Raw genomic sequence first — 24,641 nt, 5'->3', positions numbered from 1 at the left:
GGGGGGGGGGGGGGCGGTGCCAGGAGGGTGATAACCACTACCTGATTAGGCCTGGTCTTATTTTATTCTTTTTGGTTGGGGTGGGAGGGGCTATGCCAACTGCCCCCCCCCTCACTGGGCGTCCTCTGCTCTTCTCAACGACCAACCTATCCCATTCTTTTGACTGCACCATGTCTACATATAACCCACATACACATACACACCATTAAAACACAAGTGAAAAACAACCATCAGACACGTTTGTTCTAAAGCAACATACTGTGAGACAATTCTAAAAGATTTTTAAGAAATGAAATTCGAAGTAGTAGTTAAGAAAGAAAAAGAAGAAGAAAAGATATTGTTCTGGGCAGATTATTTTCTTCCTTAAAATATTACCATTATGTGCCTCCACAGTTAGGCTTTCTCTACAGCATAAACTGAGTTCACAAAAGATAGAGAATTTGAATTTTTTATCCTTTATTGCTTTCTAAAATGAAACACTAAAATAGGCTACAAGTCACATTTTATTTTTAAAGACAACACATTTTTGGTGACTAGTTTTGAAAAAACCTTAAAATTTATCGTCAGAATCCCGCTGGACCTGTGCACCATCTAGTGGCAGTCCTTTTCTTTTTAAGGACAACAAGAAAAATAACAAAGAATTAAAAAGTTGGGCAGAAAAATACCTGCCTCAGCCCATGCTTCCCACAGGTCTCTTCCTCAACTTCCCTTTTCCACCTGTGTTCCTTTCCTTTCAACTGTCCTGTCACCTCTCATCCCAGATAGATACTTTTAAAACTTATCATAAATGGGTTTTCTGGAGAGGTGAGCTGGGTAGGAAGGGAGGTGCCTTCTCTCACTGGGTGGGGCTCCTTGCCACAGTGAAGACCCCTGGTCATAGAGAAGGTCCAACCTTCCATGCGGAGATGCCAGTGACCTACCTGTGACCCTCAGAGTCCCTCATCACTAACATCCCCTCTTCTTGCCAATAAGCACGTTTTAATTGCTCATAGGCTCCCACCCGACCCTTCTACTGTAGCCCTACTCAATGAGGAACATTCCGTGAACATCTGCAGGCCTGCATGTGAGATAACTACTCCTGACATCCCTGTCTGCATACTGCTCCTCACAGCCAGAGTCCTGGAAACAGAATCTCTTCTAACTGGCTCCTTGGATGGGTTTGGGTTTCAAGCTTTCTCTAACATATTATAGCTCCCCTTCAGGAAGCAGTTAAGGGTCAGACACTGCTCTAAGCAATTCAAAGACATTATTGCTAATCTTTTATCAAATGAAAGAGTAGACATGATCACCCCTACTCTTCCCCCTTCCCCTCCACTCCATTTTATAGGTAAGAAACAGATTTTGGCATTTAATGTGTGACGGAGGGTTCCCCACCAGGAAGAGGCAGAGGCAGAATTTTAACTCTCAAGAGTTTTAACTCTCAAGAGACCAACTGTCTCTGAGATACTTAGGGAATAGTAAACTTCAAAGAAAAACCTTTTTATCTCTAAAAGAAGAGTTCAGGAGGGGAGCAAAATAGCCTTAAATTGGTTTTCTTCATCAATTATTAGTTACCCTTTATAGATGATGAAGTTGAAGGCTCAGAGAATACTAGCCCTTAAACCAGTACTAATCGGAGCTTACCCACATGGGTATGGTGATTACTGCATTCTACATCTTTGTTACACACGTTTGGTTATAGTCCTTACCTTTAACCTAATTCTAGACTGTCTCTCAATACTACTTAACTGGACCATACTTCAAAGTGTGTTCTTAATATAGATTCGTACTAGACTTATCGGGGTGATCACTTTGTAAATTATATAACTGTCTAATCTGAAACTAATATAATACTGTATGTCAACTGCAATTGAAAAATTAAAAAACGTTCTTTAATTTAAAAAATAGATTAAACATTTAAAAAACTGTTGATGGTCTAGAGCTTCTACCAACTCTCAAATGATATTTAAGATCACCTGGTTTGTAAGCAGCAAGACTCAGACTTAAAATACAAATTTTCTAACAACTTTTCACAGTGGATAAACAGATGTAACGCTTGCAGTATTTATTTATTTATTCCTTTCTTCCTCCTACTTCACATAGTAAAGTTTTTGGCATTTCTTTACAACGGTGTTGTTCAAAATGCGGGTCAGGACCCATAATTGGGTCACAAAATCAAACAGCAACTTTTCAAATGAAATAGAATAGTACAGAGATATTTGGTAGGGATAAATACTATGTTATGGAACTTCTTTCAATTACATACACTTATAGGTACTAGTATGTATGAAGTGGATCATTGCGTAAAATGTATTTCTTACTATGGGTCACAGACAAAAAAGCTGGAAATTACTGCTCTAAATGTCAACTCTGTAGCATTCCAAAATATTAATATTTATTGCCACGGAACAATAAACACCGTACATCTGTCCAAGCAATATCCTCAGTTACGTGTCCCATCTTTAACAGAGGAAGTGGGCTGCCTTGCACTGTATACTGGCTGAGAACAACCCAGCATGTAACCACAAGGTAAGTCAATTCGCCTGTCAAATATGTGGTCACAACTCAGGGACCTGGAAGCCAAACTGGCTTTAAAATAGCTCAGGTTGAGAAATATGGGCATGAAAATGCACAATTTTTAATCATCTTGCAGACTCTGGGTTCCAGAAGACAAGTGGCAGCTAATGACTACTGCAGAAAAAGAGAATGAGCAAAAGGATGTTTGTTTTTGTCAAATGGCCAAATTCTCTTAGCTTCTTTGCCTTCCAAAAGTGAAAACTGTAAGAAATAAGGGTCTCTGTGAGAAAAATTTCAGTATGCACTTCAGTGAGAAAGTAGCACGGCAATAAAAGCCGACACTGATCCTTTCACAGGTCTGTTTCCCACCTACTACAGATAAGTGATGTTAGTTACATAAACGGTTTGAATGGAAGAACACGCATTTCCTGATCAGTATTAAAAAATAAAATGGAAAAAGATGAAATAATGAGTCTAAAGTGGCCCACAAAGCAAAAGCCACAGTTTACACGGCTCTCAAAAAAACAAAGGCCATTCGATGTCTCTTCCTCTTCAAGAGACCAAATGGCAATCCATGCTGTCAAAACTGAAAGCGAGGCGCCCACAGCAGGCCAGCCTTTGTGCCAGAAGGACTCTGACATAAGATAAAAACACATGGTGGGTGCAACAAAAGTCTTGTATCCTCTCTCACTTAACACATACACTATATACAAAATAGGAAACCTGTAACCAACATTCCAAATCAAATAACATTAATAATTGAAAGCAGTAACAGTAGAAAATGGTCATTGTGGTTCACAATAACCTTGCCGAGATACAAGCCATAGCGCGAGGACAGCAATGAGATGGAGTGAAAAATAAGCAGAGAAAAAAATAAACTTAAAAAACAAACAGAATAATGAAGAGGGTCTGCTCCGAGATGAAACAAGAATTCCAATACGCACTGTAAGTGTTCATTAGATCTTTAGGCGGTGAATGGAGACACGTCCAATTTCCCTAAAGACAGAGTGAGTTCTATCCATTCTTTTGCTTCAGCTCCTTCTCAGGAAAATGCCTACTCCCTTAACCACTCCCAAACGTTCTTCCCAATTTCTGAACGAATGGGGGAAATTCTTACCAAGGTAAACTGTTACTTCAGGAGAAAGTGAGGAAGGACAAAGCGAGATACTGTTTTCAAATGAGCACACAGTAACTGTGTGGCCGTGGGAGCCCTGGGCTTATCAGATGGTGTGGAGACTCTTTCATTAACTCCCTTTGTGGTGCCTGCAGAGAGCACCTCAAGGAATTTCTCAGGCGGAAGAGATGTTCATTGTGATAAAACCCACAAGATGAAGAGAGAAATTTTAAAACCAGGGCATTTTCAGGATTTGGGAAACTTTTACATTGTTTATAGCATGTTTGGTTATTATCTTAGACCAATAGTTAGTGTAATAAAATAAGAATACATAAGATGTCAGCTTAAAAGGCCCATGGGAGCCCTAGCCGGTTTGGCTCAGTGGATAGAGTGTCGGCTTGCAGACTGAAGAGTCCCAGGTTCGATTCAGGTCAAGGGCACATGCCTGGGTTGCGGGCTCAATCCCTAGTGGGGGGCGTGCAGGAGGCAGCTGATCAGTGAATCTCTCATCATCGATGTTTCTATCTCTCTCCCTCTCCCTTTCTCTCTGAAATCAATAAAAATGTATTCTTTTTTTTTTAAAAGGCCCACAAGAGACTGAATCTCCTTTTTGCAAGGAATACAGACTGAATAGCAAATCAAGGCTTTATTCTCCCACTTAGATATTTAGGGTAAGTCCCACTGCTTGTTTTCAGCAATAAATAAATAAATAAATATTTAAATAATTTGTTTACAGATTGAATTAAAGTATCTATCTTCAAAACCACCCCTGCAGAAAGCAATGCTGAACTGGCAGAGGGGACATCGCCAGTTGTAATCCATTTGTAATGCTGCCGTATGATTTCTCACTGTGCACTTATGCAAAAGCTTCGCTGCTCTCATGCAGCAGGTGGCAGCAGACCCTGCAAGAGAGGCTGTGGAGTCCCACCATTTGCCAGCTCTGCATACCCATCGACCCGCAGGCAGCTCTGGAGCCACAGGTGGCAGACCTTGGCTCTATAACACGGCACTGCATGGGCACCAGGCCATCCGACACTGCCAAGCAGCAGGGTCCCGTTTTGTACATGGTTTCTGCTCCTGGGCTAAACAAAGGGTCACAAACCTATGTGATGGATTTGGGTCCATCAAGGCAAAATGAATCATTTGCTCTCCATAACTCAAATTCGTTTACAGGGTGGTCTACAAATTCTCAGACTGAAGAAAACTCAACGTGTGCAAGAAAATTCTACACCCAAGAATACACGGCTCAGAGAAATGCCTCCTCCGGGACCTGCCTATGGCCTTATGGGCAGCATTCTGACCTAAGTATACTGACTGGCACGCCTGGGCCCTTCACGGGCATGCCAATACAGCCATGACACAATTCCACTCACCTGAGCCTTCTAGAAAAAGCCACCTGCCTTTGAGAAAGCCACTCATGTGAGTCCATCTAACTGCCTTCTGTGACCCCTCCCTATTATCCTCCCCATCCCAACAAAAATGGAAGGAAGGGAGGGAGGGAGGGAGGGAGGGAGGGAGGGAGGAAGGAAATTATAGCAAAAAAAAACCACACCAACTTTCCAAGATTTTCAGCACTGGGTAAAGAAATGACCCAGAAGGGAAAGTCATCACTGAGAATGCAGATATGCCATTCCTGTGATACAGTAAGAAGGGGTGCAGGGGAGGAGGTAGCACACCTCCTTTGTCAACAAAATGTGGGCACATAACTACCAGTACTAGGTGCCTCTTATTTCTACAACAAGGCATCAGGCTAGGGCTGCATCCCTGGGAGGGCCATTTAAGTCTCTTGTGCTATTGCTGCAATACCATATCGGCCCCTTTTAGGGGGCCCAGGGAATTCCTGTTACCTGCTACCTATCTCTGGCTGTCTGGGAAAGAGAGGCAATCTATCCAGCTCAGTCAATGGGTAGGAGACTCCATGTGGAGAACTCCAAGTAGTGAGGGAATAATATAAATGAGTAAAGTAATAAATGATAGACATTTGGGCACCAGTGGGGGGAAATGGTTTTCAGCAGAACTCCCCGTCCTCCCAAATCCAAGGAGCCCTGAAATAATCTTCCAGGGCCAGTAAGCAGCTCTCCCTGCTGGTCACCAGGTCTGGGGAGAGGCTGTGATTTCTCAATGCTAATACCTCACCACTTCAGAAGAAATTAACCAGAGCGACAGGGGCCATGATGCAGCAGAGTACCAAGCTGCAGCAGGGGCTGGGCTTGTGCCGGCCATCCTCTCTCTCCACCACTCCACTCCTGGAACTGGTGTGGGTTTGGGGGGCTCAGGGCGCAGGAACACTAGGAGCCAAGAAAGGGAGAGAGATCGCAGCCAGCCAACTGCTCCCAGACTGCAGAGGTGGCCCCATGGGAGAAAGCAAGGACAGCAATTCCAAGCATTTTAGCTTCTCCCTGCCACCTCCCACCCCAAGCCAACATACTTGCTAGGGCTAACTTGGGGGGACACAGATCAGGGAAGATTCTGAAGAGAAAACTTTCCAATCTAGCTTGCAAGGGGAACACTGCAGCGTGCCGGAGTATGCTTGGGTTCCAAGAGCAGCAGCAGAACCCCTCCCTCACCCAAAGGTGCGCACAAACCTATAAAACATTAGTGCCGCAGCCACTCTAACGTGATGGAAAGTTAAGGAGGATACATTAAGAGACAATAAAAAATGCTTTAATATGTCTTTGAGGAACTGATTTCCATCTTGAAGACGGATTAGTCCACATTCAAAGAACTCTGGTACTAACTGCATTGCAGTATAAAAGAAATGGAAGTGCATCAATACTGGCCTTTACTGTGGCCAACATCCCCTCCCACTCTCTCCCAAACCCACTCTAGGACAACTCATTAAAACAACCCTGTATTCTTTTTTTAACCAACAAAGCCATAGATCCCCTGTTTTGTCAAATCTAGTATCTTTTCCCTTTGAGGTCAGGAAACAAAAGCACGATCTGGGGCTGTAAGAAGGGCAGATAGCAGAAGGTGTGTCTCCCAGGCCATCAGGTGGGAGCTAAGTGGTTTTTGCCAGGCTGGTTTCTACAGGGCTCAGGGCTAAGCCTCGAGCTCTATTTAGCAAGCACCAGGGGCACTACTAGTCAAGACGACGTTTGGCACCACGTGCCACATTAATTCCCTGCTGGTACACGGTGTCAGTCATGTACATTGCAGTCGAAACAGCTCCTCCCGCGATGCAGCACAGCTTATGCTGATGGGATTGGAGCACTGATCATCATGGCTGTCACAGCAAAGGGCACTCTGGTGTTCCTGCAGTTTCTTCTAGCTCAGAAATTCTTTTTTTTATTTTAATGTATTTGTCTGGAGACCAGTAAGACAAACAAGAAAAACAAACAAGAGTCCTTCCCTTTTATAGCTTTCCACTGTCTTAAATGTAATTTGTCACAGCACTCCTCTGCTAACAGTACTTGGGGTTTCACACTCTCTCTAAAACCTTCATTAAGTTTGAAAACATTCTGACTTCACCCTGTCAGAGCTAACTTTACCCTGTCATCCTGCAGGATGAACCACTCGCCAATGTCACCACGGGGACAAGACAACTCAAAACACTGCTTAGCTGGAGTGACAAACACAAGCAACAGGAGGAGAGAGGGCGAGACCATTTTTCAAATACAAATTGCCTGAAACTGACAGGGAGCTAAGGTCTTTCACGCAGCCCATCCACACAGGAGGGGGAGGCTAAACCCTGCACTGTGGCACCCTCGCGCCCAGAGTTAAAGGGCACATCAGAGCGCCACTCCATCCCTGCTCAGAACAGACGGATGTGACGCCCATGCCCCTCCCAGGAGACTTTCGGAGCCAAACACAATGGACTGGAAAACTTGACCTGCAGGTATATCTTCTTTTTGTTTTTTAATCCTCGTACCCCTACCCCCCGCAGCCAGGGCTGGGAGTCTGCAACCGAGGTACATGCCCTTGACCAGAATCAAACCCGGGACCCTTCAGTCCGCAGGCCAACACTCTATCCACTGAGCCAAACCAGCTAGGCAGTATATCTTATTTTTAAATGTTTGTTTATAAGTGATAAATGCATATCATCTACTACCACACAGGCCCAGGAAAACTCCATACACAGCTCAATGAGTCATTTTGGGAAGCTCAACCCATAGATCTATCGGTCACCAGTAAACCCACAAAAAGAAAGATGGAGTCAAATGCAGACAGAGGCACAGCACAGACCAAGAGTCAGGTGGCCTGGATTTAGATGTGTGACCTTGAGAAAGGTTGTTTAACTACAGTAAACCTTGCTTCGCCCAACTGCCAGATGAGCTGATTGTACTACAAAAACTCTAAGGCTAGCTCCAGACATTCCAACTCCATGACAGGTGGGAACAAGTAAGAAATTAGCACTGTCATTTCCAAAATAATCCGTACTTTGAACCACAAAAGAAATACAATCAATTTTGGTTTTGAAAGCAGCAGACATATATTTTATATATAAAATTACCAAACCCACAAAGAATGAGAATGAAAATCAGAATCAAGCATGAATAACGTTCTCATAGGAATGCTAGTTTCATCTTGCATAAAGGAGCAGCTTCCTGTCTTCTGTTTCCTGAATATCCATCTTACACTGGAAGGAGTACGTTTCTACATTTTAAAAAAAAGAAGAAGGAAGCACAAAGCAAGGATCTGCAGAAGTGCTGATATAAAATATCTGTTTAAAATTTCACTTTACTCATATTTGCCAACAATTTCTTAAAAGCATTCTTCGGAAGCTATCTACATATAAATGCTAAGTCTTTACTTCAGGAACATCTCAAAATTTCTCACTTCTAACAGAATAAAAAGTAGCTGCTGCAAATTGGCAAGACAGTGTTACTAGGGCGACTTCAAACTAGGCTGACGGAAGATAGCTCACGTGCGGTCACCTCTGTCAGAGCTCCTGGTGCCGCCATTTCCTTTCCTCTCACTGCCATCTTAGTGCCACCACGGTGAGTCCTAGCGGGCCCGGCAGGCATGCTTGCTTATCTACATTATGCCACTCGCTGCCAGAGCATTCAAAGATTTGCTATGAATACTTTTTTTTTTGTAGCAAAAAGAGCCATCCCCTGACTCTTTACTACCAGCCAGGCTAAAATTTCATGAGAAAACTGACGAGCTTAGAGTCAGGCAATTTGGGAAAGCCCTACAAGTACCAGAAAGGAGAGCCTCTTCCCAGCAGCCCAACTTGAGTAGAGCATGGAGGAGGCAAAGGCAACAAGAAGCACCCGGGCACCTGCTGCACAGCTTCCCTAAACCAGAGAAAGAAAAGCTGGCCACAAACTCCCACCAAGTTTTAGTGTAAAAATTTCAAAGGAAGGCTGACACCGCTCATGCCATCCAACCAAACATTTTATGCACGCAAAGCTGTAAATAAAATGGAGTTCTAATTTGCTGCCCTCACACTTTTATTTCAAGTGCAAGCCTTGTAAAATCAAAGGAGGAAGACTCCTTTTGCATTTTATGTATCTATATACCATATATCTAAACAATTAATATATTAAATGTCCCTCTTGGGGTTAAAAAAATATACAGAGATCTAGGCTTTTATGCTGCAAGCATAAATAAGATTTCTGCAAGCTTTATGGAATCTTTGTAGGATTCTAAACAGGACAACTGAGCCTTCCGATTTCAATGAAAAGACTGATGTGAAAATCCTCCTCTCTTCTAGTTTCAAGAGCTTCTATTAATTAGAAAACAGCACTCAGTGACTACAGTAAACAGCATTTAGCGCAACCAGACCTGGAAGAACAGCTGGTTTTATAAATCTGATATCAAGTTAAAAGGTTTCTTCAATAACCGTTCTGTGAAGATTCAACTCCTGGAATAGCTACCAAGGCCTTTTGAGCATATTCTTCATGTACAGTTTACTGTAAATATACACTTACTATACATCTTGAGGGTTAAGTGCCTTTAAAAAGATAAACACACAAATCAAAGTTAAAATCTACTTGTTTCCTCTAAGTAACAGCATGAAGAAACAAAGGAATTAGCCCAGTCAAATCCAATTAATTTTAAAAATCAAGATTTCTAAGCTTACAATTACAAACAAGAGTTTTCCACAAGTAGCTGTGAAGTGAAATTAAACAGAAGGCACTAAAAATTATCCTCATTAGTGAATGAAAGCCCCAATCTATTGATCTTTTAGGGCAAAATCTTATCTTGTTAAAACATTTTTTCTGGCTGTTACACAGACCATGAAAATATGTTCTTAAAAATAAACAACAACAGCAACAAAAACCACCTAAAATCCAGCAATTTTCTTTAGGAATGGAAAAATAAACTGACTGTAAAAGACAGTGAAAAGAATCCTGAACTCTTTTAAATATACCATATTTAGATTTCCTTTTTCTCTCAAGTGTCATTTTCATCTTTGACTAGTGATAAATTCATACCTCTCATTACCTTAAATTAACAATGCATAGTTAATTCAAAGCATGTGTTAAAATCTTCAATAAAACCTCTATTTCAAGTATATATATATCACACTTGGTTTCTAACACATACATAAAAGAACATATCCAAGAACCTTTGTTACACCTTTAGCATTTGCAGCATTCATTTTAAAGTCTGTTTTGCCCATTCAACCACAGGCAATTTTTGTACCTCTGACAGCTATATAAGTATGAGAAATACTTACTGTAGACAAAAGGATTCCATTTTCTTCCAGGGAACGTTCTCCACCCTCCTAGAGAACTCTTGTCTGCAGTCTGCAAATTCATTGCTGAGTTTTATAGTAACAAAGCTCTGGTGGCACAGACCTAATGTAAATGAAATGGCCCTGCAGCTGCCTTCAGAACCCAGCTCACCTCAACCGTGATACAGCTAATTGTTAAAAATGGTGGCTGAGACATTTTCCATACATTAAATTAAGGAGCCCTGATGAAGCCGCTGGCATCCACCCACTTCAGACAAAGGAAAATAATTTGCAACTGTACCAGGCACGGATAATTGAGTCATCTCCATACAGGGTCAGTGTGAGAGGTTTCCTCCATCTTTACAAAATGCAAACCACAGCTCATTGTCTCATCTCAGAAATCAATTCTTTGCAATGCTGCACTGGGTCAGAGTTTTAAAGGAATCCTGGTCTTGGGTAAATCCAGACCTCCAACACCCAGACAAGCTAAAATCTCAGTCCCTCTCCCTTCCCTGAGCAGCCCTCCTCCATTCCCCACTTGACAGCTCCTCAAGTCTTCTTATTGTTAAGAGTACAGTAAGTCCCACACCTCAGAAGGCAGCTAAATCTCTCAACTAGGTGAGCAATTTCCAAGTCCCCATTGAGGAAAGAAGTCCAGACCTTACTGGTCCCCTGATACAAATACATTCCTGCGATAAAAAGCTATACATTACTGTAATATGCATATACAACAAGAAAGCTGCTTTTTAATGCGGAATTAAAAGCATTTTATCTCTGATATTACTCAAGGCATTAAAAGTGTTATAGGCAACATTTACAATTTTACTACCCTCTGGATAATGCTTGCATGACTTAGGAAGTTTTCATTTCACTTATACAAATCACGTTCTCTACACCAAACAATCTGAAATATATTTAAAGGACTCATAGCATACTCTTCTGAGGATGAATTTTAAAAAGTAACTTTAAGAATCCACATCTTTGATGTTACTATTTCTTTTTCATGTAAAGCCTTATGCTAAAGCATTTCCTGGGAGATAATTCCAGATATCTCTAATTCTAACAGTACTTTTTCCCTGTAACAAAATATAAATGACTGAATTCCTTGGTAAGGTATCCTACACACACACACACACACACACACACACACACACACACTGTCATCTACAATCCCAAAGAAGGATCTGGTTTTAGCAATGCAAAGAAATTCTACTTTAATATTTTATCTCAAATAAGAATTGCAGTTCACATGCATCTTTTTAAAAGAATCCTAAAGAAAGTCCGCACTATGTACTACTTAAAGATGAAGTCTGCAAAAATCCTACATAACCATTTAAATCTTTAAGCAAATACCGCTCTGCCCCACCCAACAGATTTTTTTTAAACAAAAATATTAGAATGACAAGGCACAAATCTGAACAATTCTCAGGAGAATCAAGTACTTTTTCTATCAAACGAGTTAAATGCCTCTGAATTTTTCTGAACATTTTAAACGGACCAAGACCCTGTCTTTCAGAGGTACTAAAACATGCTGTTACTCTATTTACTAGGTGCATTTATCTTCATTTCTTTACAAAATACAGGCAAAGGCAATCCTACCTGCAGCTCTCAAATTTAAGGAGTTCCAGACCGGTGGCTGCTGTTGGTCACTGCAGCTCTTCCATTCCTTGTATGTGGGATGAGCTCTGTTAGAACCAGTGCTCAAGTTTTTCCCACTCTGAACAGCCAAAAGTGGAGGGGGAGGGCGGGGGGAGGGGGGGGAGGAAGGGTAGGACGAGACAAGAGAGGAGAGAGAGAAAGAAGAAAAAGGAAAAGAGAACACCCTGCAAATGTTGACATGACTGAAGCACTAAAGAGTCCAATTAGACAATGAGATTGCAGGGCCCTTGGAAAGGGTGCCTTGCAGCCCCCAGGGCACAGCATCATCATTCCTTCTGCTCTACACAAATTCAGAGAAGTCAGCCATCAGTTTGAAGGCACAAACTGATGGGAGTAACAGTTTATAGGTTACAGAAGGGTATTTTATTGTTAACGGACTGTACCAAGTTAAGATTTAAGAGGGGGAGAGACAACATGTAGGCAAGAAATGCTATGATACTCCCCCCCCAACCCCCCCGGCGACCCAAGCTACTGCAATTACTCTGATGTGAATTTTTGATGACTTCCGACATCTTGCATGGGTAGAAATCGCTTCAGCTGTCATGTTTGGTTAATGTGGAAAATGCATTTGCTGCATTGTGATGCAGTGCTGTAGCCACAGATTGTTACCCCAGTTGTGAAGCTGGTCCCTTAACTGAGCAGCAGGAGTTTGCACATGCCATGATGCTAAAATAAATGGTAGTTAAAAGATTTTATACAGCAGCAGGCAGATTCTGCCATTTTAGCCTACAGAATGTGTAGCTCCAACATACACAAGCATCTCAGATGACTGCGCCCTCGTCAACTGCACCGTCCTCCACACAGAACAGCAAATTCCCCATCTTAAATGTTTGGCCTCTCAGTAGTTAAAAGGTTTTGATACTGTTTAAATAACTATTCAGATCAATTATAGCTTTGAACAGAAACGAGGTTATTTGCATCTCAGGAATATACAGCCAATGAAACTGTCAGTGACAAAGGGAAATGCAGACCTTTTATTAACATATGCTCAGCTCAACTGTCACTTCTTTATACAACATTGAGGGGGAAAATATATGATGTGTAAGTAATGAATATTCCCATTATACTGTAATGGTTTTTAAAAGTGTTCCTCAGAAGGAGATTTTTCCCTCCATGTTTTAATGTATAGCCTGAAACTTAAAGCCTACATTAAAATACTAACATGTGTTTTTCATTGTCGCTAAAAGAAATTCAATGCAGCAAACTATGCAATTACAGGGAAGCTTGTGAAGAAGCAGATGAAACCGCACTAAGACACAGGCGCCAGATGATTAAAGTAAGGCAGGCAGGTAGTGGACTGTCATTAAGGTACCGGCTGCAAAAGAAATATCAAGAGAAAGACTCTTTCATCTTCAGAAACAAACCCCACAAACCCTATGAGTGCAATCTGCTGGTCGCAGAACCAACACCGACGCTGCAGAACCCGAAGGACACATGAGGCTTTCAATTTCATAAAATATTTTAAACAAACATTAACTTGGCTACCTGGCATCTAGAATTTGGCTACTTAAGGTTCTTATTCATCTAGAATCATCAATTTGGTATTTAAAGCAGAGCCAAGTTACAGATTTCATTGCTTTAAAAGAAAAACAACTAATATAATTAACCAATATATCTTTCAATAGAACTTTTGCCAATTAAGTGCTCAGAATTGAGATGTGTCAGACATTTTATAAAAACGAGAAAGCTATATGAAAGAGAATGAACATAGGAACACACTGGTGCGTGAACAGTAACAGTGAAAGAACTTATGTTACTAACATAAAAATCAACTCATGATTTCCTTTGTTTTATTCATTGTGATAGCACCAAATGCATAATTTGGAGGTGCATGTGTTAACAAGCACTGTAAAGCTCAAGAGCTTTCTAGTTTTGTTTTTCCCCCTAACTTAAAATTAACAGCACCAACAGTGCTATTGATGCCATAGCAGATGTCACAGTAGTTGTAGCGAACATTCAACAATTCAAGTTTTTTTTGTTCCAGACCCAATACAAGGTACCACTAGCAGCTGAGAAACTGCACGAGGAGGGAGGGAGAAACCGTGTGTTGGGGGTAGCTTTGAAATTAACCAGGCTCGGCTTATGCTCCAATTACTGAACAAAAGACAATCCTGGGGGACCTCTTTCTGAACCAGTCCAAGAAGCAAACTCTTTTGTTTGGGATCAAATAAATACTGCATTGGAGCATAGGGATATGCAGCAATGAGTTTCTGCTTGGGGATGGAAGGGGCAAGAAGAAAAAGAACCCAAAGACCCCAGTGTGGTTACAGTCAAACCATTTCACCGATGGTTAAAACCTATTCTCTGAGGAAGCCCTGTGAAGTTCACTATAGGTAAATGAGAAAACCCCTTTTAATAACTAAGAAACAAAACAAAACAAAAAATACCTCATTGAGTTTACTCACTATTAAGACACACTTCTTCAGCAGTATGCCCAACAAATAAACTGAAAGGATATTTATGCTAGAATAAATTGTACCCCAGCTCAGACTCCATCTCCCGCCAATCAAGGAGTATCCCAAGGAAAGCAGATTCTGCCTGCAAAAAACCTCGCAGCAGAGCGTACTGAGAGGTGTTAACTAACCTACCTCAGACCCCAGGTGCCTGAATATGTATGTGAAGGTTGTAAACACTGGAAGGAAGCCACCTTATACCTCTCTGCTTGTTTTATCCTCAGCTGAACATAAAGTGGTCCATTCCGAAATGCCTATTCAATAGTCCCTTGTTTAATTTTGTTTTGTCTTTATATAGCCCTAAGCACCAAAAACTAAAAGAGAAAAGGGAGACAACTCCTGGACCCAGCATTCTATATAATAAAAGGCTAATATGCAAATAGACCGAATGGTGGAAAGACCAGTCACTATGATGTGCACTGACCACCAGGGGCAGACACTCAATGCAGGAGCTGTCCCCTGGTGGTCAGTGCGCTCCCACAGGGGGAGCGCTGCTCAGCCAGAAGCCAGGCTCATGGCTGGTGAGCACAGCGGCGGTGACAGGAGCCTCTCCTGCCTCTGTGGTAGCGCTAAGGCTGTCCAACTGCCAGCTTAGGCCCGCTCCCCCCAGGCCTAAGCCATCTGTCGGACATCCCCTGAGGGATCCCAGACTGCGAGAGGGTGCAGGTCCAGCTGAGGGGACCTGCCCCCAAGTGCAGGATTTTCATGCACTGGGCCTCTAGTTTATTAATATAAGTAATAAAAATGGGCTTGCTTATCAAATGAAAAGATGGCATCTAATCCTTTCTACCAAAGAGGACCAACTTTTCAAAATCCTCTGCACACTGCACCATTCTGCATATAACAGCCGCTAACTTGAACATCACTTAACACACTATATAAAAAAATCTAGACACCCACAAGAGTAAAGACAGATGGATCTTACTGCTATAATGGCCAAAGTGTATTTAGGCCTCTGTGTATTTGAAAGATCTCCAAATTTCATGTGAAGGCTTGAATTTTCAAACAGTATTCCATATAAAACTCCAACAAAGCATGCCTTTAGATAGTTCCTTCGAATCCTCTGTAATCTTTCATAAAAAAAGTTTCAAGTATTATTTCTATTTTCATCTCTCTATAGATTCTCCCCCATGAGTCCATTAAAGAACTTCCCAGCAAAGTACATGTACAGGACCCCCCAAATGTTTTCCTAAAAAGTAGGAACAGTTACTCCAATTTAAGATATTCAGATTCCAAGGACTTTCTGACCTTCTCCCTCATACAATTAATTGGTTTGAAAACTTTGAGTAGGAAGGAAGGAAAAATATTGGAAGATGGCTCCAATTTCCACAGGCCCACACCTGAAACACAACAAGGACGAGGAGACATTTTTGAAGGTGTGACATTAGTATCCTACCTTTTTTACCTGTTTTCATTAATAAACAAGATTACAGAATAGAGAAAAGGAAGCCATTGAAACTCTGTGGTTGAAGTAGAATTATAAAGTTATGTTCAAGTGAACAACTGGAAAGCTCTTAAGTGCAATGACAATATGCAGGGCGGCACCCGGAAATCAAACTTTCATAGATCCCTAGTGAGCTCTGTCTGCCTCCTGCCGGGTTCACTGGGCTGCAGGGAAGATCAAGTAATATCACTGGTGGGAAAGTGCTTTCAAGAGTTAAGAATGAGAGGCCATGCAGGTTGGCAGTTAACCGTCCCCGATCTCTAGCCTTCTGAGGCAGAGCTGGATCCTGGCTGCCTTCCCAGCCCACCATCACCATCCTCCTCCTGGCTCCTCTCTCCTCGCTGAGACCTGATTCCCTTGCCAAATGCTACAGACTTCTCCCATATATTTATTTTCCCTGCCACAAGTCTCACCTCTATACCAGAGGCTCTGGAAAATTCTGTCTGGGGCTATTCTCTGAGCAGTGTTGCTTATCCTATCGCTCAATGTTTCACCATGATGTCTTCCCAGAACATCAAAAACTGATATGAACTCTCAACCCTCAATCTAGTTAATCTTCCTAATTTCCCAGCCTTGACCAACAGTGCCAATCCTCCTTGAGTTATTTCTGAGCCTCCTTCTTAAACCCAAGGGTGATGTGTTTTATCCCAAATGACTCTCATGCATCGCTGCTTCCTCTTTTCTCAGCCACCAATCTGGTCCTGTCCGTCATCACCGTAGCTGGATGGCCACAAGTCTCTGAAAGACAACTCAGCAAGTCTCCTTCGACTGGCCCAGCCACTTGCCACTTCCATAAGTGTTTCCACACCCTCCCTACTTCCTGTTTACATTTACCTGCTCCAAAATTTTCAACAGCAAGTACTGCCTACACTCCACTGCTTGGCAGTGCCTCCTTCCACATTTGAGGCCCCCTCCCCGACAGATTTTATTTCTTAGCATATAACCTACCTTTGGTCAGGTTCTTACTCTCATATCCTCCTTCACTTCATGCAAGCTAAACCCATTTAATCTTTCCTATTCAGATCCCGTCTACTCTAGGGGGCCATCCTCATCTACCCCAAATTTCATTCATCAGCACCCCCTCCCTCTCCACTGAATCCCCATGGCATTTAGTAGAATCTCATGTCATCCCCATTCAATTTTGCCTGTCACTTTACACTGTCTTGGACAGCTTAATCCTATCATAGGGATGTTAGGCTTGGTTCTCCAGGTAGAAGCTTTCAAAGGGCAGTATCCGCAATTAATGTTTATTCTAATCTTCATCAGTGTCTACCATAGTGCTGTTCTTATAAGCACTCAACAAAACCACTTCACTGATTTTTAGTGTTCACTAGGCCCCACCCAAGGCAGATGCAGGCAACTACTTAAAGGGGCACTACATATAAATGTTACTTTTGCTCGTTGTTTGTTCTTTCAAATCTCTTCAGCTCCCTGAGATAAATGCTGCCTTAGGGAGTAAGAGAAATGCTGATGTGGTTCTTGGCCAATGTGCAGAGGCACCAAACTCTTCTTTGTGACTAAGCATCATTACCAACAGTATTCAATTCTCAAAGTCAGCTTCCTTCTCAGTTGCATCCAGGGCCAAAGCGTTTCAGGGAAAATGAAATAAATGGTCCTGGCTAAAACTCAGTGTCGTGGAAGTCATAGCTGGTAAGTCCTGAAAATCAGCCAACAATGAAAAAGCAATCTGCTAATTTTATCAGGGCATTTCACCTTGAGTACTGTTCTAAGTGAGGACCACTGCCCCGGGTATGCTCACAAACCAGAGTGTAGAGGTGGGCTGGAAGCTTAGCCCACATGAGTGAAAGTAATTTCAGAAGTAAGATTTCGCCCTAGCCCAGGAGTGGGCAAACTTTTTGACTCGAGGGCCACAATGGGTTCTTAAACTGGACTGGAGGGCCGGAACAAAAGCATGGATGGAGTGTTTGTGTGAACTAATATAAATTCAAAGTAAACATCATTACATTAAAGGGTACGGTCTTTTTTTTTTTTTTTTTTTTTTTTAGTTTTATTCATTTCAAACAGGCCGGATCCGGCCCGCGGGGCGTAGTTTGCCCACGGCTGCCCTAGCCGGTTTGGCTCAGTGGATAGAGCGTCGGCCTGCGGACTGAAGGGTCCCAGGTTCGATTCCGGTCAAGGGCATGTACCTTGGTTGCGAGCACATTCCCGGTGGGGGACGGGGGGTGCAGGAGGCGGCTGATTGATGTTTCTCTCTCATCGATGACTCTGACTCTCTATCCCTCTCCCTTCCTCTCTGTAAAAAATCAATAAAAATTTTTTTTTTAAAGAAGTAAGATTTCCACTTTGAACATGTTTTCAAGAAGTAGTTCCTCAGGAAATACAGTTACTAATGGGAATAGGCTAACACAGGAGGAGGAAGCATCCTCAAATACTCCTCCAGGGCAATTCATACTGCCATCCCAGGTTTCAGAAACTCAAAATGATGAGAAAGCTCCAGTATGCACGATCTCTCTCTCTCTCTCTCTCTCTCTCTCTCTCACACACACACACACACACACACACACAGCATCTATCAAGCCTTAGTATTCAGATACAGGGAACAAATGATTTTTGGCAAGGACTTGTAGACTATATGGAAAAGTTCTATCTTAGCAAAAAATAAATAAAATAATAAAGTATATGAAGACTTATCAGTCACAGCCATAAAATTTCAGGGGTAATTAATTTCCTCTGTGGCACAGATTAAGAAAATAAGGCTTACAGGGCTCTTTGCACAGCACTATGGGACACTAACACCAAGAAACGCTGCTCAGGTGTGCGCCAGAGCCCAGATTTCAAGTTATTACATGGGGGGTGGGAGTGGACACAAAAGAACGGCTTCCAGCTTGCTAGTTCTTGTTACCAATGTACTTTACACAGCAGATGTATTTATTACCAGGTTGATTGTAAATAGAATTCTTTTAGACAAATTCTATTTTAAACTGAGCAGGGAAGCTGTTATTTAAAGGAGTACTAAAGCTCAATATGGCCCCAAGATTTCTTTTATAAATGCAGATATTGAGTTTGACTTTGCTTACTAAAGCAGGCTCCATCATATTATTAATATTATTTTAGATTAAAGACACTAAAACCTTCATTTTCATGTACTTTTTTTGCTATACGTATTTACTGTTTCTGCTATTAGCTGGAAAACACTGATGAGGCCAAAAACTGATTTTAAAAAAAAAAAGGACTCCTCAATAGAAAAAAAGAAAATTACTAAAATTATCCAACCCTCAATGATTTAAACAAGGGGAAAACTGATTCTGTTATCCGGTCAGAATTTCAAATTCACTGACATACAAAATATAGGTTCCTGAAATTTTCCTATGAAGAAAAATTGTAGGCAGAGTTCTATTTTCTCATTAATCCCTATTATAAAGTTGAATATGGCATTACTCAAAGCAATACATAAAATTTGAAATCAAGATATAATAAAATTATATTCAAGGATGCAGCCTTAAAAAAAAAAAAAAAGAACCACAGTAAAATTATATGAGAAATAACAACAAGGTGAATTTGAATCAGAAAACATGGTGATGTCCTGTAGGATGCTCATCCTACGTGAATAGGGGGGAGAGGAGAGTGGAGGCAGTGCCTCGCATCAAGACGGACAGCCAAGGCAAATGAGGCGGGGACTTTGTCTACCCCGGGAGCTTATACTGTCCTATAATGAAACACCAGGCAGGCCTTCATCTCTGTACTGCACCCTTCTCATCTCTAGAATAGGAACACAAGGATCTGAAATTCTAAAATGTGTGTGTGTTTTTTTTATTAGGCTGATTTTTAAATCTGCCTTTCCCACATCTTTTTTCTCTCTGTCAGCCTTCCAGAGTGACAAGGGTAGAAATCATTTTTAAGCCAATGGTTCAGTTTGATTAACATACTTCTTACCACTAAGTCCCCCAGCAAACTACTGAGGTGACTAAAGGTGATTAAAGCAAACACTCCCAGTTCTGCTACTTTGCCATCTCAGGTCCTGGGCATGCCAGATAGCTGAACCCATCAGGTAACCTAAAACACTGAAAATCTAATGAAGGTAGGAATCTATTATATCCACTTACAGTGCTTAACAAAGCATCATGCCCAGGGTTAAGTGCTCAACATATATTTATTGATTAACCTTTAAGTTGCTGAGGGATGTTATTCAGAAGCTCTAGAAATGTCTGCATAACTATAGATTGTTATCAGCCTTCTCCGACTCTGGTGCTTCTTGGCAAATTTACATTTAGAATTTAATCTGTGTCCTTGTGTAGCTTCATACATATTCGTCGAGACTAATTTAATTAAATTCTATTTAACACCTGATAAGATTACCTACATATGATTTCTAAAAGCAAGAGGTAATCAAGTCTAGTGGAAAGTAGAAGTTGGAGTCAAAAGAACTCGGTTCTAGGTAACCCTAAACAAGTGAGGCACCTCATGTCTCAGTAGTCTCATCTGTAAAATGGGGAAATGTCATCAGACCTATATGAAATAAGAACACTTCTTCAACTGTCTATACAATATAATTATTCTTCAAAGCAAAGACAAATCAGTTTAAATGATTTCTAAAACAGAGGCTGCACATTTCAAAACATTTTTCAAATATGCCAACTGATTTAGGCATTTCTAAGGTTATTTTGCCTTTCAGCATTCTCTCATGGCATCTGTGGTTACTAGCAGCTAAGGAAAAGAAAAATCTAATGTCATTAACAGTAGACCCCAGATCCCGACCACTCACTTAATGAAGAAGGAGGGGGGTACAGTGAGAAGCAAATGAAAAGGTAAACAAAATGAGGATGAGTGGAGCTGAGGAGAAAGGCAGAGAAAATCAGGTTAGTGAAGAAAAACAAGTCCATCTTTCATCTCTCCTGCCTCCTACTGATGGCAGACGGTGTATTTAATCTGCTGAGAAACCAGATTTAAGGCCTCCGTTGGCATAGTCCATCCATGAATTATTAACGTTTGCAGAAGCAATAGCAGATCTGCTCACAGCAATCTGAGAGGACAATGACGATGAACCAAGATGGGATTATTAATCCCTCCAATTCCCTTTCCTCTGTCTTCCTCTCTCCATTCCCCTCTGGGCTCTGACTGCTTTTTAGGCCGTATATTTTGAGCTATAGCCTCAGTTATCGGAGTTAATACTACCTCCTGGTCAAAAAAAAAAAAAAAATCAATGACCAATTAGAAGTCATAAGTTTTTAATATGTGTAAGTTTTAAACATATATTTTATTGACCACTGTGTCCTTGATGAAACAAAGATAAAAACAAGGGTGGCAACAAATTCTTTATGGACTCAAACAAATAATAACTTATAAGTGGGCAGACAGCTGGAAAAACAGGGTTTACCTACACTAGACTTTTGTAATCACTTAACCTGGTGGATCTCAAACTGGAGGGCTTGTTAAGACACAGATTCTGGGATCCCACCTCCATAGATTTGGATCCGGTACGTCTGGGGTGGAGCCTGCGAATTTGCATTTCACACAAAGTCCCAGAGATGCTGGTGCTGGTCTGATCCCATGCTTTGGAATCAGAGAAAGAGCCTCTTCCGGTTGCCAAAGGTATTGAGGGCGTTGAGGAGAATGGAGAAGGAAATTAAAACCAACCAGAGGGAGAAAGCTAATACAAAGACAGATGAGATTTACAGCTCCTTTGCCTCCCGAACTCCCAAAGAAAGACCTAGATGCCTAAAGGGCTCTGCAATATGTCCGCTATTCCACAATAAACCCAGTCCAGCACAACCGCTCCCCGCCCCTTCCCCCCAAAAATGAGCCCGCACACCGAAGGGCATATGCTCAATCCCCAGTCCCAGTCGGGGCTTCCAACTGATGTGTCTCTCACACATCGATGTTTCTCTCTCCTTCTCTCTCATGAGCTAGTAGGATGAATAGTTAACAAATGGTGAAGAACGCACATGAAGCTGGGAGTTAATCTATAAACTGATTTCCTAAAACCTGAGAAACAAAATTAAATATCCCTTGGTCATTTTCTTCCCCATCATCCTCTCTACTTAGGATCTGGCTTTAATGTATAATCAGTTCCTTTGCTATGTACTATAACAGAAAACTCTTACACACCTTCGATATCAAGCTGAGTCAGGTATCAAAAACACAAAAGTAGAATATAAGCAGAAGCTTTGGGCAAGGGCCAAGAATAAGAAAATACACCTTCCGGGTACCCATTAAAAGTGCCAACATAAGCAGGTTAGCTAGATGGAGAAAATAAATTCCACTTCTTTGGGGTTTGCAAATGCAGAAAACACAGTAATGAGAGCGTGTGAGGAAGAGGCCCACCTCTGGCAGCCAGCAAGGCCCGGCTCCCACAGAACCAGTCTCTCCACCACCCTGTACAGCCTCACACCTAGATGGTGCTCGCTCTACAGAGAAGACAGCCATGGTTTCACAGCTAACTCCTGATTGGAAAAAAAGGAGGTACGCTCCCATTAGCAATAGCTGCTCTGGATGACAGCCAGCCTAAAAGGCTGGGGAAAGAGAGGCAGAGAAAGAGAGATGCAAAGGACAGAGAGAAAGAAAGGAAAGCAGAAGAATGGAAGATACCCAGGGAAAGGAAGGAAATGGGGGGTGAAACAGAAAGCAAAAAAACCCGCCAAAAATAAATACCACCACCCCCCCCAAATCTGCTCTAAACCCTGACGTCTAGCTCGCCTAAAGTTTCAAATGTGACATTTGTTTGGGGTTGCCACGCTGCATTCGCTTGGCACCAATGACCTACTCAGACAACATAAACCAGGCTGAAAGGCCCTAGGGCAGCGGTTCTCAACCTGTGGGTCGCAACCCCTTTGGGGGTCAAATGACCCTTTCACAGGGGTTGCCTATGACCATCGGAAAACACATATATAATTACATACTGTTTTTGTGATTAATCACTGTACTTTAATTATGTTCAATTTGTAGCAATGAAAATACATCCTGCATATCAGATATTTACATGACGATTCATAACAGTAGCAAAATTACAGTGATGAAGTAGCAACAAAAATAATTTTATGGTTGGGGGTCACCACAACATGAGGAACTGTATGAAAGGGGCGCGGCATGAGGAAGGTTGAGAGCCACTGCCCTAGGGTGACAAAGCTCAGAAACCCTGAGCCCTTCACTTAAAGGGCATCTGTAAACTAAGTCAGCAGCAGCAACAAACATCAGCACCACTTTTTGTTCCAAAGTGTATCTAAGATGGAAAAAATGAGGTCTGTCTCCACTTGGTTCACCCTGCTGCTAAGTAGCATTTTCATCCCCACAATTGATTTCATTAACCAGCAAACCTTTCACAAGGAAAGGAATAAATGGAAATAAATTTCAAAGAAAATAGATGAGAAAAGGTCCAACAGGAAGGAAAGGACCAAAACATCAGTGGCCAAAGAACTCCCTTAGTGTCTTTGCAAAAAATAACAACATGGCATTCACCCAACCAGTCCAGCCCTTGATGCTTTCCACAGCAAGGCATGATAGTAAGAATACAGGGCAAGGTACCAGAAGTATCTGTGTTCAGGTTCCACCTCAGATCGTAACTAATCTATCTGGGTCTCAACTTCCCCTTCTAATAAAGATGATGCCAACACCCATTCAACCCACCTGAAACATTGCTGTGAGCAACCAAAGAGTGAAAGAAAAGATGGATCGTTTATAAGAATTGAGCAATTCTAAATAATAACAGCCATTTTTTATAATTTATCTCTAACACATGCTTTATGGACTAATTCCTCACCTCTCTGTTAAAAAAGATCTATTTTCCTTATCATTTCAAACGGATGTTCTAGTCGCAAGTACCTGGTCCATACAATTTAACACTCCCAAAATGGTCCAGCAACTTCCAGGGGCAATACAGCCATCAAGAAAGGGCCATGGAGCCATTTTTCAAGTTCTCTAAAGTAAGCATGTCTTCGTTTTGAAATTAGGGAGAAAAGTGGATTTTCCTCTTTTCCATTCAGTTCTCATTCACACTCTCAAAATCCCAAACGTAATGTTTCCTTGTCATCTAACTCCCTGAGCCCTCACTCAAGACGTGAGACTCGCTCTCTGTTCCAGTCGAAAGGTGTCCAGGTTGGGAATGAAAGTCTGTAATGGACAATGATTACTTCTCCTCCAACCACCCTGAGCCCAGCTCCCTCCGAAAGCAGGACACGACCAGCCCCTCAGCTGGATTCTAGAAGAGGCACCAGATCCATGCCGAGGGCCACTTACACAGCAGTGCTTAACTGGGACCTACGCTCGAACACCACAAGGACATTTGGGGTCCCTGCTTGGTCTTCTCTTTGAAATTCTGTTATGTTAGTTTGCATTTATTTAAAAGAGCCAGTTAATCCAAAGGATACCAATTTGTATGACTTCAGTTAGCATTCTACTCAACTCCGCACTTCCATGCTGTCTCCTAGAAATGAATAATTTTGCTGTATACAGAAATTACTTCCTGTTTTCTGGAGCAAACACAAAGTTGAGGGCTTTGTCTGTATCTTTAAAAAGCAAACACACATAATTCCCTTAGACAGCCAAATCATATTATAAGATTCAAGATTTCAGCATTCCGGCACACTGCCAGAGCCTAATGGCCAGTCAGACGCTAAGTAAGGAAATGGGTCTGCATTAAACCTACAAATAAGTCAACAATCAATAGTTCAGAATTACAGTAAAAATTTGATGTGCCCTTTAAATTGCTTCTAGCATCATCGTTCTACCTCCAGCTCAGCTTCAGAGGCAAAAGAAAACAAAGATGATCAAGCAGAAGCTGCACACAACCAATTTTCAAAGCACAAAGCCTTGGCATTTCAAATCTAAAAGCTGCTCCAGGATTTCACAGAAATCCTTTACTGTGTACCTGCAGGGCAGTAAACCTGAGACATAACA

At 41.8% G+C, this 24,641-nt stretch overlaps 1 protein-coding gene across 5 annotated transcripts in view; it reads right to left on the bottom strand.

Moving 5' to 3' along the window:
- NUP93 (nucleoporin 93kDa) overlaps positions 1-24,641 on the bottom strand; it is a 79,131-nt gene that overhangs the window by 35,443 nt on the left and 19,047 nt on the right. Inside the window, exon 1 of one of the 5 annotated variants that reach the window (XM_006752859.2) lies at positions 11,835-12,269. The exons of 3 other annotated variants lie outside the window; for them this stretch is intronic. The gene's annotated coding sequence lies outside the window, so the exon portion shown is untranslated. Of the gene's footprint in view, positions 1-10,238; positions 10,647-11,834; positions 12,270-24,641 lie in introns of those variants that run through there. One more of the 5 variants, XM_006752858.2, reaches the window with a different exon arrangement.

This window comes from Myotis davidii, unplaced genomic scaffold (genome assembly GCF_000327345.1).
Source record: "Myotis davidii unplaced genomic scaffold, ASM32734v1 scaffold590, whole genome shotgun sequence".
Classification (NCBI taxonomy): domain Eukaryota; kingdom Metazoa; phylum Chordata; class Mammalia; order Chiroptera; family Vespertilionidae; genus Myotis; species Myotis davidii.
The sequence above is the reverse complement of the archived record's forward strand: the minus strand, read 5'-3'. Positions and strand labels throughout refer to the sequence as shown.